Source organism: Periplaneta americana, chromosome 4 (genome assembly GCF_040183065.1).
Source record: "Periplaneta americana isolate PAMFEO1 chromosome 4, P.americana_PAMFEO1_priV1, whole genome shotgun sequence".
NCBI classification, from domain to species: Eukaryota; Metazoa; Arthropoda; class Insecta; order Blattodea; family Blattidae; genus Periplaneta; species Periplaneta americana.
This window is the reverse complement of record NC_091120.1, coordinates 200,620,085-200,634,011: the sequence shown is the minus strand read 5'-3', so window position 1 is coordinate 200,634,011 and position 13,927 is coordinate 200,620,085. Positions and strand designations below refer to the sequence as shown.

At 34.0% G+C, this 13,927-nt stretch overlaps 1 long non-coding RNA gene across 1 annotated transcript; it reads right to left on the bottom strand.

The window, feature by feature from the left end:
• Nucleotides 1-10,164: 10,164 nt before the first annotated feature.
• LOC138698595 (uncharacterized) lies at nt 10,165-13,155 on the bottom strand. Its single transcript, XR_011331901.1, has 2 exons — nt 12,927-13,155; nt 10,165-11,000 (listed from the first exon to the last, which is right to left on the bottom strand). It is a non-coding gene; the product is annotated as an uncharacterized lncRNA (long non-coding RNA).
• Between the last annotated feature and the right edge of the window lie 772 nt (nt 13,156-13,927).

Genomic DNA, 13,927 nt, shown 5'->3' with positions numbered 1-13,927 from the left:
CGAAATTTTTCTGGTAATTTTCGATTTTACAAAAATAATTAGTCCTAACATATATAATTAACCGCCTGAAACAGAAAATCGCTTTTTTGAAATTATGGTTTGTATGTCTGTCTGTCTGTCTGTCTGGATGTTTGTTATCTTTTCACGCGATAATGGCTGAACCGATTTATAAGAAAATTGGAATATAAATTAAGTTCGTTGTAACTTAGAATTTATACTATATGACATTCAAAATATTTTATTTAAAAGGGGGGTTATAAGGGGGCTTGAATTGAATAAATCGAAATATCTCCCTTATTATTAATTCTCATGAAAAATATTACATAACAAAAGTTTTTTTTTAAATAATTTCCGATACGTTTTATTCCATGCAACATTTTGATAGGACTGATATTTAATGAGATAAATGAGTTTCAAAATTACAATAACAACGCCATCTAAGGTGGTGTAATGAAATAAAAAACAAATGACTTCGTCTATAAGGGGCCTTGGACAACAACAATCGAAAGCTATGAAACATACAGTAGCCTACAGAGAATGTTTCTGTGTTTGTATGAAGTAATATCGGAAGCTTAATTAACCGATTTGTATAATTAATTATTAATTCACCATTGGAAAATGTAGTTTCTCTAGATGGACATAATGCTATAATGTTATTACAGTAACTTCTGACTGAATCGAGGACAGGTAAGATTAAAATAGCTTCTTATGCACAGAAAACTTGATAGGCATTCGTTTCCTGTATTTCCTAAAATAATTTTTATGACCAAATGAGTGGTCTCTAGATCAAAATGATCGCATTTTAATTTTTTTAATATAATTTAAATTAAGTAACATAATAAACGATTTATCCTTCTATCAATCACGAATGTTCCCTGGATCAAATGTCCTATTTTAATTATGTAATATTTTATATTTATTTCTAACGGGTGCAGCGGAGCGCACGGGTACGGCTAGTACAAACATAAATGTATTTACATACAAATTAATATTATGATACAAGTCTTGTTACTACTTCCCCCCCTCCCTGTTGTACTTGTTCACTCTTATGTGACTCTTGTTATGTTTCATGTAGGCCTATATTTCGTACCAATCACAATCACATCCTTCATTTTGTACAATATAATGCACTGTGTTTACGAAAATCCAGATAGGCCTACAAGCGTCCTGTTTAAATTTAGAAACGAATTTAAAACCTGGCGTCGTTAGGATATAGCCTAAGGACTAAACCACGGATATCTCTCAATCTTCAATCCCTGTAAATAGTATTCCATACGCCGCCAAATAGCATGTGTTCTAGTGCATCGTCCAAAAATGTAGTCAAAGTTTTAGGTTCATCACAAAACTCGCTATTTGGATAATTTAACAAATTTTTTCTATAACGTCTGTAATGTGGTGGCTATTAAATCGTGAATGACTAAGCACCACGATGATTTAACAGGAGTATCTAGTATTTTTATTGTTAATATTTTCCCACATTTGCACTAGATTAACTACAACAGGAAGAATATTGACTACCGGCATTGTTACCAATTCCCCATATTGTTTCATTGTCCATAAATTTCCCTTTTTATAGGACAAGCATTTCCCACATCTAATATATTCATGTAATGGCTGGTTCACAATAAATCGGGAACGACAACGAGAACGAGAACGGAAATAATGTTAAAATAAATGTATTTAAATGTGAGAATTCACAATAGGTAATTGTGAATACTCACATTTAAATAAATTCATTTTAACAATATTTCCGTTCTCGTTGTCGTTTCCGTTTCCGGTTTATTGTGAACCAGCCTTAACTCCCTTCCTACATATAGTATATAGTCTTAAATATTTCAACATAGAAGATATATTTAGTAAATCGGGTGGATTCCTAAGGTCAACCTTTTGTCTCTACTGGTCCAACTATTGTGCCGAAATTGTGTCTATATTATTTTGAAGAACATGATTTCCATAAAGAAATAAAATTGTACATTTTTTAGTTACATTCCATAAACCTAACCCACCTTCGTGAGGAGCACGATACAAGGTAGATAGTGGTACTTTAAATTTGCATCCTTTCCATAAATACTATGACATTACACTTGTGATTTGTCTACTATGACTACCGAAATTGTAAATACTTGCACCAGATACCATAAGGCAGATAAAATAAAAGTATGAATAAACCATACTCTTTTGTAGAGACAAATCCCTCCATTTATATGTATATCAGTGTATTTGTTAAAACTCGTGCAAGTAATTTGTAGTCATAATTTAACTAGGATATCGATCTATATATTAATTTTCGTTTTCTCCCCTCCTTTGTGAATAAGCACTATAATTTCACGTCTTTGAGAAGGACCTAGTCTTTTTTTTACATAAGATTTAATTAAAAATTGTTGTTAGTGTGGGTGCTATACACTCTAAGAAGACCGCACAAAACTCATGGGGTAACTCATCCTCTCCTGATGTTTTAGATCTTTTCCTTTGCTGTAGAGCTGTAAAAATTTCCTTTTGTGTTATAGATGCTTTGGTTATTGTTTATTACGTGCACATTTGTATGTGATTTCTATTCTATACGTTATTCTTTCTGTCCCAAGATCATTAAGAATGGTGAATATTATTCATGCTTGTTTCCTGTGTTTCTTAAAATAATGTTATGTGGCACTGCAGTAAACAATATTGCACGAAGGCCATGATCTGCAAGAATGCTGACATATTTAGAGCTCAAATTAAATTTATTTACTTATTGTCTATTGTAGACAGATTGTAAATGTGGCAGGTGTTAAATAAAAAAAAAATAAATTGGTTATTAAAAACTTCAAGACTGGCTAAAAATAATTTACAGGTCTGATTCTGTGGTGTGTAATTTTCTGAGTACAGCTGTGTAGTGGATATTAAAAACCACACAACTTGAAGTGGTTTGATGACATTATTACCATTAGAAATGAAATATTATTATAGTTAATGCCATGCTGTGACTGTTTTTCATTAATTATATATATATATATATATATATATATATATAAATGCTATATTGATGATATGAAAGTGAAACGTTTTGGGGTTATATAAGTAGCTGTAGAGAATATCTTAAATTAGATAATTTCTATAATTTACTGAGTGGCGGCTATATACTGGGTGTTCATTTCAAAGTGTGTCATGACGTCACTGTTGTTGGGTCACCGATTTGAAGCGAGTTTCAGCTTATATGTTGGAGAAGTTGCCTATTATTTAAGGCGTTCTTCACTCTGAACTTGAGAACGTGTACGGTATAACTTGAACGTCGTAGCAACAGATGGCGGTCTGTACGGTCTGTGTGATACCACAACCTCTTTCGAACTGTGTTTTGCGCGGGCAAGTCGTACGCAGGGTATTTGTTATCATCGGTTGCGTACGGTAACATTCCACAACACAAATCAAATGCTCCGTGTCCATGTTGACCGTCGAAGTTAATGTCAACAAATACGTAAGTAATCGTCTTAACCCTCTCCCCATATCCCGACAGTAAGAAAAAACTCACCTCAGTACATGTTTCGAAATAGTTCACATTCCTGCCACTACCGGCGTTACGGTACGTATCGATAAGTACTCTTCAGAATGAACTCCGTACTTGCTAGGCAACTTCTCTGGCAGATAAGTAATACACCTCTGCGGAAGTGTAGGAAGATTGAATTCTCTAGGCTCATCGACTAGCCACGTGACGGCATACAGCGAGCCATGACACACTTTGAACTGAACACCCAGTATATATATATATATATATATATGCTGTCCCAGAAATGCCGTCCACATTATTCGAATAGGCAACTCAAATTACGCATTATAGATGGATAACGTACTGGTTTAACGGTTTTTAATAATAAAAGAAAATAAAACTTAATTGAACACATATCTTTTATTACACCTAATACTCCTTCAAAATGCATCCAACATGACATCTGAGCCATGCGAGTATACTTGAAGAAATGGACGGCGTTTCAGGGACACAGTGTTCAGAATAACTAGGGCTATTTATAATTTTCAGATGTGATAGAGGTCATGACGTAATTAAACACGTTTTCTTAATGAAGTAGTGTCCCGCATCGAGGTAATACGATAAAAGTTATAACTCATCATTCAAATTAGACCCCTATTATCGTTCATGGCTGTCTTTAATAATTTATTGTGTTTAAATCTTTTGAGGACTGTTACCGTGGAAACAATTGAAGTTGTTTTTTTTTTAATCCTCACATCTTTCACGTCGTTATATCTCTATGCGGAAGCATTTCCGCCCCGGACACTACTTCATTACGAAAGATTCGAATTATGATGTTCTTTTTGACATTATAACGAATTTTACCCCTAATAAGAAACAAAACACTAACGTCAAACATATTGATATAGGTACATTTAGAGACCTAATATGCCTATTCGTAAATTACTACTTGATATTAAAAGGTCAAATAAACTAAAAACAAATAAGAAACGAAAGTGCTCTGAAAACAAATTTCGCAATAGTGATTAACGTCATAAGTTGTTACCTTTCTTTCCCCCCACCCTGCGAAGAAGCCTGCGTATGTGGAGATCCCGCATGGACAGATTTAGATCAATCATGGTCTCTCCTGTCAGCTGTTTTTTTTTATCTGACTTCATGGGAAATCCGATGATGACTATGAACTCTTTCACTTGTTGCGTTGCGGTAATTTCTCTAGGACACGCTATGATTTGCAACTTGATTAGTTTCAGGAATAAAGAATATTCCATGTATGTACGTACTGTCACGTAGAAGATCTTGCACCAATACGCCTTTAAATTTAGTTATGCTTTTCATCTCTTTTTCTGTTGCCAACTGTTATTATGATACATCTATGGAAATGTTGAAGTAATCAGCCATTAGCTAATCAACCAACAAACGAACTGCAGTTTTTCAACTCTATTTATTACTTAGTGCAGTTTGATTTCTTAAGCAGTGTTAGAAATTGAAATTCATACAAAACTTTAGAAGAAAAGTTAGGATGTATGGTAGGAAAAAAAGAGAAAAGAATAAAGTTATAGATTTTGTGTATCCAGGCCTAGATTAGAATCTTGTTCAATTAAAAGCACCTCTTGCGCTTAATTGTCGACTGAACTTGAAACTATAACGTATTTACCGACTATCGTGAAGATAAAGAACAATGCATCGCAATTAAATTGGAAACGTTCTATATTTTTCCTGCAGTCCTCTTCCTTCAACATCATACAGCCAACCGCAAATTTCAACAATGGCTACAATATTAATTAATTATTCCGTAAGACACACGTGTTCTATTACTTAACTTATCTTGATATTCTACTTACACTGCTCAATATATACTCACTGTTATATAATTTATATGTTATAGCTTTTTTCTATCTCAAAATCATTAAGAAAGATGATTATTCATGTTTGTTTCCTATATTTCTTAAAATAATGTTAATGTTAATGTTATGTTTTATTTAACGACGCTCGCAACTGCAGAGGTTATATCAGCGTCGCCGGATGTGCCGGAATTTTGTCCCGCTGGAGTTCTTTTACATGCCAGTAAATCTACTGACATGAGCCTGTCGCATTTAAGCACACTTAAATGCCATCGACCTGGCCCGGGATCGAACCCGCAACCTTGGGCATAGAAGGCCAGCGCTATACCAACTAAAATAATGTTAAGTGCCATGCTAATTTTCATTTGTCTTTTTTATGTAAACAGTAATGCACAATGTGACCAGGACAAAAAAAAATTATCTTCGTACCACGCTATATTCAAATTTGGTTTGAAGTGATTTATTAAAGAATATATTCAAGACTAATTTATAATAATAGACATGTTAAACGAAATATTCTTGGACCAAAAAAGAAATGATCCATGGAACAAATAATAGTTTTTTTAATTATTGGGATACTATAGCAATTAAGAAATATGTGAAAGGAATTATTCTTGCACCAAAATGTATGCTCCCTGGACCAAAGTGACAGTATTTTTGATGATTTAAGTGGAGAGGATAGTGAAATTTGAATTATTTTCCTAATTGTTACACAGCTTTCATTTTTGAACGTGAAAATACCATTGCAGCAGCAACTTAAATTCGACATTATTTAAAAAAAAAATGTGGCCAAATTTTGAAAAAAAAAAAACTTGGATACACTAATTCACTAAAATTGATATATCTCGGTCAATAAAAAAATTTAAAAAATGTGTGATATTTTACTCCTGAAATCACGCCCTTTAAAATAGTTGGAGCACAATTTTCATATTGGTCTCCAAATTTTTAAGATAAACAATTACATTTTAAGAATGACCCTTAGAGATAGTTTTATAGAAATATGGAGCCATATTTTCCAAATGCAAGGAAATAGTAAATAGTAAATTTCTGCTCCAGAGAAAAATTTCTGAATAACCTAAAGAAAGTGTTATCAAATATCATTCATGTAGAATTAATAGTTCCAAAAATACATACGAGTAACTTGCAGTATGTTATAAAATTACGGGAAATTGCAATCAAAATCTAGTGTCATTTAGACACCTTTTGCGCCTAAGCTTTAAAAATGACGTCACAGCAGTAGACAAGTCCATAGATGTGCATTAAAAGTTATGTAATGTATTTTCCACATAGGCCTAAGTATGAAAAGCTATTTTTAAGGAAAATTGCAATCAAAATTCATGTAATGTATTTTTCATGTACCAAAGACTATATCAAAGAAACCTTTTGTTTAGAAAATGTATTAGTTTTTCATCATATTTAACCACCCTCTCCCCTTAAATACAATTGCAATTAAAAAACATGTGAAACGAATTATACTTGCACAAAAAACGGATGTTTCTTGGACCAAATGATCTTCTTTCATTTATGATATATGGATACAACAGCAACTAAAAAACACGTTAAACTAATAATCCTTGCACCAAATTGAACGCCTCCTGGATCATACTTTACTAACTTATTTAATTACTTTATTGTTTCATCAGGTATTTTATGACGTTGGTATGACTGAGACACAAGCCACAAACCATGCTAAAGATGTTGCTTTGCTAATTATCCAGTATGGATTGTGTATCGTACTGTACGAAACTGTTACCATAGTATTTGAATTATGTCAGCTTTAGGCATAAATATTGGAAATGAATATCAGAAAGAAAACTAGGAAGATAGGGTGGAAATAATATAACCATGGAGATTTTAACAACTTATTTCTTGGATAAATAGTACTTCCCTCAGAAAGCAATCATTTTCCTCTAAATGTTGTCACTAACACTGTTTTATTCGAAAAGTGCTATACGTATGATTCTGATTTTTACTCTTATCATTGAAGAAACTGACAAGGAATGATTTTTCCATTTGTAGTTTTCAATGACTATTTTCTTGGAAATTAAATACAAACATTAACATGCTATCGTTATTTCATGTCATTAGGAAATATGGTAATCCTACTACAGTGTGGACAAACAAGGGTGTGGTTTTCAGTATCTATATTAATAATAAATCTGTAGCCGAAATTTTTCTGGTAATTTTCGATTTTCCAAAAGTAATTGGTCCTAACATATATAATTAACCGCCCTGAAACCGAAAATAGCTTTTTTGAAATGTTTGTTTGTATGTCTGCCTGTCTGTCTGTTTGTCTGTCTGGATGTTTGTTACCCTTTCACGCGTTAATGGTTGAACCGATTTATATGAAAATTAGAATATAAATTAAGTTCGTTGTAACGTAGAATTTAGGCTATATGGAATTCAAAATATTTTATTTAAAAGGGGGGTTATAAGGGGGCTTGAATTAAATAAATCGAAATATCTCCCTTATTATTAATTTTCATGAAAAATATTACATAACAAACGTTTCTTTAAAAATAATTTCCGATAAGTTTTATTGTATGTAAAATTTTGATAGGACTGATATTTAATGAGATAAATGAGTTTCAAAATTACAATAACAACGCCATCTAAGGTGGTGTAATGAAATAAAAAACAAATGACTTCGTCTATAAGGGACCTTGGACAACAACAATCGAAAGCTATGAAACATAGCCTACAGAGAATGTTTCTGTGTTTGTATGAAGTAATATTGGAAGCTAAATTAACCGATTTGTATAATTAATTATTAATTCACCATTGGAAAGTGTAGTTTCTCTAGATGGACATAATGCTGTAATGTTATTTTATTATAGTAACTTCTGAGTGAATCGAGGACAGGTAAGATTAAAATAGCTTCTTATGCACAGAAAACTTGATAGGCTATTCTGTACATTCGTTTCCTGAATATCCTAAAATAATTTTTATGACCAAATGCGTGGTCTCTGGATCAAAATGATCGCATTTTAATTTTTAATACAATTTAAATTAAGTAACATAATAAACGATTTATCCTTCTATCAAACACGAATTTTCCCTGGATCAAATGTCCTATTTTAATTATGTAATACTTTATATTTATTTCTAACGGGTGCAGCGGAGCGCACGGGTACAGCTAGTTTAAAATAAAAATTTAGCATTTTGAGTAAAGGAAAATTAAACGAGGGTATTTTCATCGATCCACAAATTCACAAAATTAAGGCTGACTCTTTGTGTGAGAAATAACTTTCCATTGCAGAAAAATGGCATGGCGCGCTTTCAAAGATGTTTCCTCAAATTTCCTCGGAAATTTTAGGGCAGACTACTACATCGAACTTCTGGAAACCATGTTAAGTGCATATGAGAAAATGGAGTGTAATATCTCTCAAAATACACTTTTTACATTCTGATTTGGATTTCTTTCTTCCTAACCTTGAAGCGATGAACAACGAGCATAGGAAAGATTTCATCAAGAAATATCTGAAATGGAAAGGCGATATAAGGGAAGATCATCATCCAGCATGCTTGCAGACTATTGTTGGTTCCTTGTAAAAGACAGTCCCGGGTCTAGTTATAAATGAAAGCTATGCTGAAAATTCTTTTAAATGCTAAGTTCAAATTCCGAAATTTTTCTCATTATACACATGAAATATTTGTATTGTTGTTGTATTTTTTGTGTTTTAAATCGGTATGTAACATCATTTTTGTATGCAGGACACATTTTTCAAATATTATGAAGAGTTTTGAATCCCTAGTGTGTTGTAATTTTATCTATAGCAGTGAAAAATAAAAAAAATAATTTTTTTTTTTTTCATAAAAATTCAATTCACTTTCCCCAGAAAATGGTAAGCGATGGGGCAATTTGGATTTTAAATTCAGGTTTAGGGCATACATCTAAGTAATATTCATCTATTTTTATTTCGGAGCAAAACAAAAAGTAAAAATTCGTTGTTCATTGTATTCGTTTCTTCTTATATTTTGTTATTTCGTGTTTATATAATGTTTTGATTCGACATGAATTTTAGCACGTGGGTGATGTGAAATGCTTGCTTCCAAATATAAGGTCGTCTTTTAATATGGACACCAAAATTTTCTATCGCGAGTTTCATATAAACTATTTTGATGAGTTATATTGTATTAGATTCGAACATTACTTACTTACTTGGCTTTTAAGCAACCCGGAGGTTCATTGCCGTCCTCACATAAGCCCGCCATTGGTCCCTATCCTGAGCAAGATTAATCCAGTCTCTATCATCATATCCCACCTCCCTCAAATCCATTTTAATATTATCTTCCCATCTACGTCTCGGCATCCCCAAAGGTCTTTTTTCCTCAGGCCTCCCAACTAACACTCTATATGCATTTCTGGATTCGCCCATACGTGCTACATGCCCTGCCCATCTCAAACGTCTGGATTTAATGTTCCTAATTATGTCAGGTGAAGAATACAATGCGTGCAGTTGTGTGTTATGTAACTTTCTCCATTCTCCTGTAACTTCATCCCTCTTAGCCCCAAATATTTTTCTAAGCACCTTATTCTCAAACACCCTTAACCTAGGTTCCTCTCTAAAAGTGAGAGTCCAAGTTTCACAACCATAAAGAACAACCGGTAATATAACTGTTTTATAAATACTAACTTTCAGATTTTTTTGACAACAGACTGGATGAAAAAAGCTTCTCAACCGAATAATAACAGGCATTGCCCATATTTATTCTGTGTTTAATTTCCTCCCGATTATCATTTATATTTGTTACTGTTGCTCCCAGGTATTTGAATTTTCCCACCTCTTCAAAGGATAAATTTCCCATTTTTATATTTCCATTTCGTACATTTGGTTCGAACATTACTAATAAAATATCACATTACAGTAAATATTAATATATTTATTTCAATACATTTGTATGAAAATACAGTTTTCTTACATAATCACAGAATTGGCCATTTTAAAGGACAGTCTTCTAATATGGCCACAAAAGTGCACTGAACTGCTTTAAACCAATCAACTTCGAGATTATAAATTGGTAGCCATTTTAATGTCTGTAGCTGCTTGAAGCAATCATGAACAAAGCTAACTTCACATTGAAATATTTGTTTGCTTGTCATTTCGTAGCTTTTTTTTACTTACATCGAATGATTATATCACACCCTCGTACTGAAGGCAATGTGAAGCAATACAATTTCACACACTAGTTCGTTAAATTGTTATATATTTGATGCTCACAACCGAACATCTTTCACACACTTCATTTTTTCAATCAGTATTGTACTTAAAGCTCAGCGGAAACAAAATTCTTATATATAAATAACACAAAATTATAAATAATATCTTCTGAAGTTCATTTTTTTTATGTGGCGTGTTGAGAAGGAACAACAAAGACTAGATTGTTATCATTGAGTCCCTGCACCCCTAAGAGAAAATGAGGCGGTGCACTCGGTCCCTGTCATCATATCTCACGTCCGACCTCAGATCTCCGAGAGACTGCATGTCTGCTTCAAGGGATGGGTCCACCACGTTCTCCAGTTCGGGGTCCTCAGTCGTACTCGTACTAATTCGCTCCCCCAGACCGATGAAGCCAAGACTAGCTTCCCACTTCGCAAGCTGCTCCTTGGAGGGCCTTTCGTGGTGGTAGGAAGGGGCATTCTGTAGCACCACTCCACTGACGAGGCATACCATCACCAATATAGTTATAGCACCCATCTGCAACAAGTAACATTTCAATAATAATAGATGCAATACAGAGAAAGCCTATCATTATCATCATAATCATCATCATCATCTTGCTTTCATGTTGTAATTATGAAAGAACTGTTAGATCTACAAGAATCTTTCCTTTCATCTAACCCAATGATCTTTTACCGTGTGGTTGGAAATTTAAAATTAAACATCTTGATTACACAACTTTTAACACTGTATCACTTCGGAATATGTATGATAAAAACTTTCTTGTGTTAAATTTTAACGTACCTTGTTAACATGTTTCGACCTATTTTGGGTCATCTTAAGAACTGGTCGTTGTTGGTCTTGGCGTCTCTTGTTTCCTGTGAGGGTGCGTTCGTAGTGTAAAGTCAAAGAGTGTATGTGTTTTGAAATTGAGTTGTGTGTAACGATATTCTCAACACACAACTCAATTTCAAAACACATACACTCTTTGACTCTACACTACGAACGCACCCTCACAGGAAACAAGAGGCGCCAAGACCAACAACGACCAGTTCTGAAGATGACCCAAAATAGGTCGAAACATGTTAAAATTAAACCTTGGGATTCTGGATCTCGACATGTGATTCACATGTTGGTGCCAGTTTTATTGATATTGATGGATACAATCTATTATGTGTAGGCTACCATTTCAGACTCATCTAAGGTTTTATAATTTCTCATGTGCTCTTACTGTTTCACTTTTTCGCAGGATCTATGTTTCACTCCCATAGCAGAAGACATGGTATCAATGTGTTGCATAAGCGGTTGTGACTATTTCTTTAGACCAACAGAGGTTTCTTTCAGGTTTCGTATAGGAGTGAATAAGTAATAGTAGTAGAAGTAGTAGTAGTAGTAATAGTAATAATAATAATAATAATAATAATAATAGTAATAATAATGAAAAAGTAAAAAGGTAAAGGTATCCCCGTAACATGCCATGAGGGCACTTGGGGGTGGGGCACGGAGGTAGAGCCCCATGCTTTCCATGACCTCGGCGTGGTGTGGCACCACGCTCTGACCGCCTTTTACCCCCGGGAAAGACCCGGTACTCAATTTTATAGGAGGCTGAGTGAACCTCGGGGCCGTTCTGAAAGTTTGGCAACGAGAAAAATCCTGTTACCACCTGGGATCGAACCCCGGACCTTCCAGTAGCCAGCTGCTCTACCAACTGAGCTACCCGGCCGCCAGAAGTTGTAGTAGTAATAGTAATAGTAGTAGTAGTAGTAAAAAGGTAAAGGTATCCCTGTAACATGCCATGAAGGCACTTGGGGGGCATAGAGGTAGAGCCCCATGCTTTCCATGACCTTGGTACTAGAATGAGGTGATGTGGTCAGCACCACGCTCTGACCGCCTTTTACCCCTGGGAAAGACCTGGTACTCAATTTTATAAGAGGCTGAGTGAACCTCGGGGCCGTTCTGAAAGTTTGGCAACGAGAAAAAATCCTGTCACCAACTGGTATTGAACCCGGACCTTCCAGTCCATAGCCAGCTGCTCTACCAACTGAGCTATCCGGCTGCCGTTAAGAATAGTAAGTAGTAGTAGTAGTAGTAGTAGTAGTAGTAGTAGTAATAATAATAATAATAATAATAATACACATATTAGAAACTAATGCATGTATAAGATTAGGGCCTATAGCACAATAATTGATCGAACATGTCTACCATAAATAATGAAAGAGTTTAGTTTTTCAAGTTGACTGGATTGTTTGATAAAATTGTGTAATATTCTTTTTTTTTTTTTCTTTTTTACGACTTGCTAAATGTTATATATTGTTAAAATTAATTCGTGTCGCGATATGACTTTTGTTATAAGTTAAAACGACAATAAATAAATAAAAAAAAAATGAAAGAGTTGAATGACATGCCTGAAAATGTCGACCAAATACAATGAAGAGCCGTGAAGATGGCGGCGTTAGCACTCACCTTTTGCGTGTCTTCTGTCGTGTCTTGATACGAACTAGCTTGCGGTGGATTGAGTAGCGAGCTTTGATAGCTCTGAGGTATATAACGACGCGAACTTCCCCACGCACACGAATTGCGACCTCACTTGCACAATCACAGCTCTTCACAGAAGCTATCCGATTTCCCGACTCATCGTTTCCTTTCTTCCATGCGGTGCTATGGGATCACAAACCGCGTTACATCAAGTTTCGTCAACTGTTGTGGGTAGACTGGGAATAAACACTATGGTAAACACATTACGTGACTTACAAATAAACGTAAAGAATCTCAGAGGAATATTTACACATACTGCATTTTTGTTATACTGAATATGAACTCTTCTTTTCTTTTGTAACAGAAATCGCGTCTTATTCCCATATATCCAACCATGAAAACAAAAATGGTGTGACCTATTATGCTACTTTCTCATTACTATGGCTAGGATTTTGATGAAATTGCATCTTTTTTTCTAGTAAACCAGGAACATAGCTGCTGTAGTATTTATATGTTATGTGATAAACTGAATGTTTTAAGACACATTTGTTAGGACATTTTTTTTTTGCATTTTTTTGCCTGTTTCAACTCATAAGAGGGTTTTTTGTTTTATTCGGTCATTTTTAGGCATTTTCATTTAATTTTGGACATAAATCCCCATTATTAATGTAAAATAATGTTTATTTCCTTTGATATTTTCTCTATATATTTTGTCCATTAATACCCATTATTTTGTATACTATTTTAATCGTTTTTCTACACAAATATTGTCATTTTAACGTAGTACACCCCATGTAATGGACCAGTCCAACCACCCCTTCAATATAGACTCCTCTATAGCTGCTAGTTCCGGATAAGAGTGGCCTTGTGGTGGGCTACATGGAAACTACTTCAGGTAACATAATTAATTAAAGTGTACTACTTAGAAAAAATTGTGTAAAATTAAATAAACTTAAATGTTAGTACTATAATTTAATTTAATTACCGGT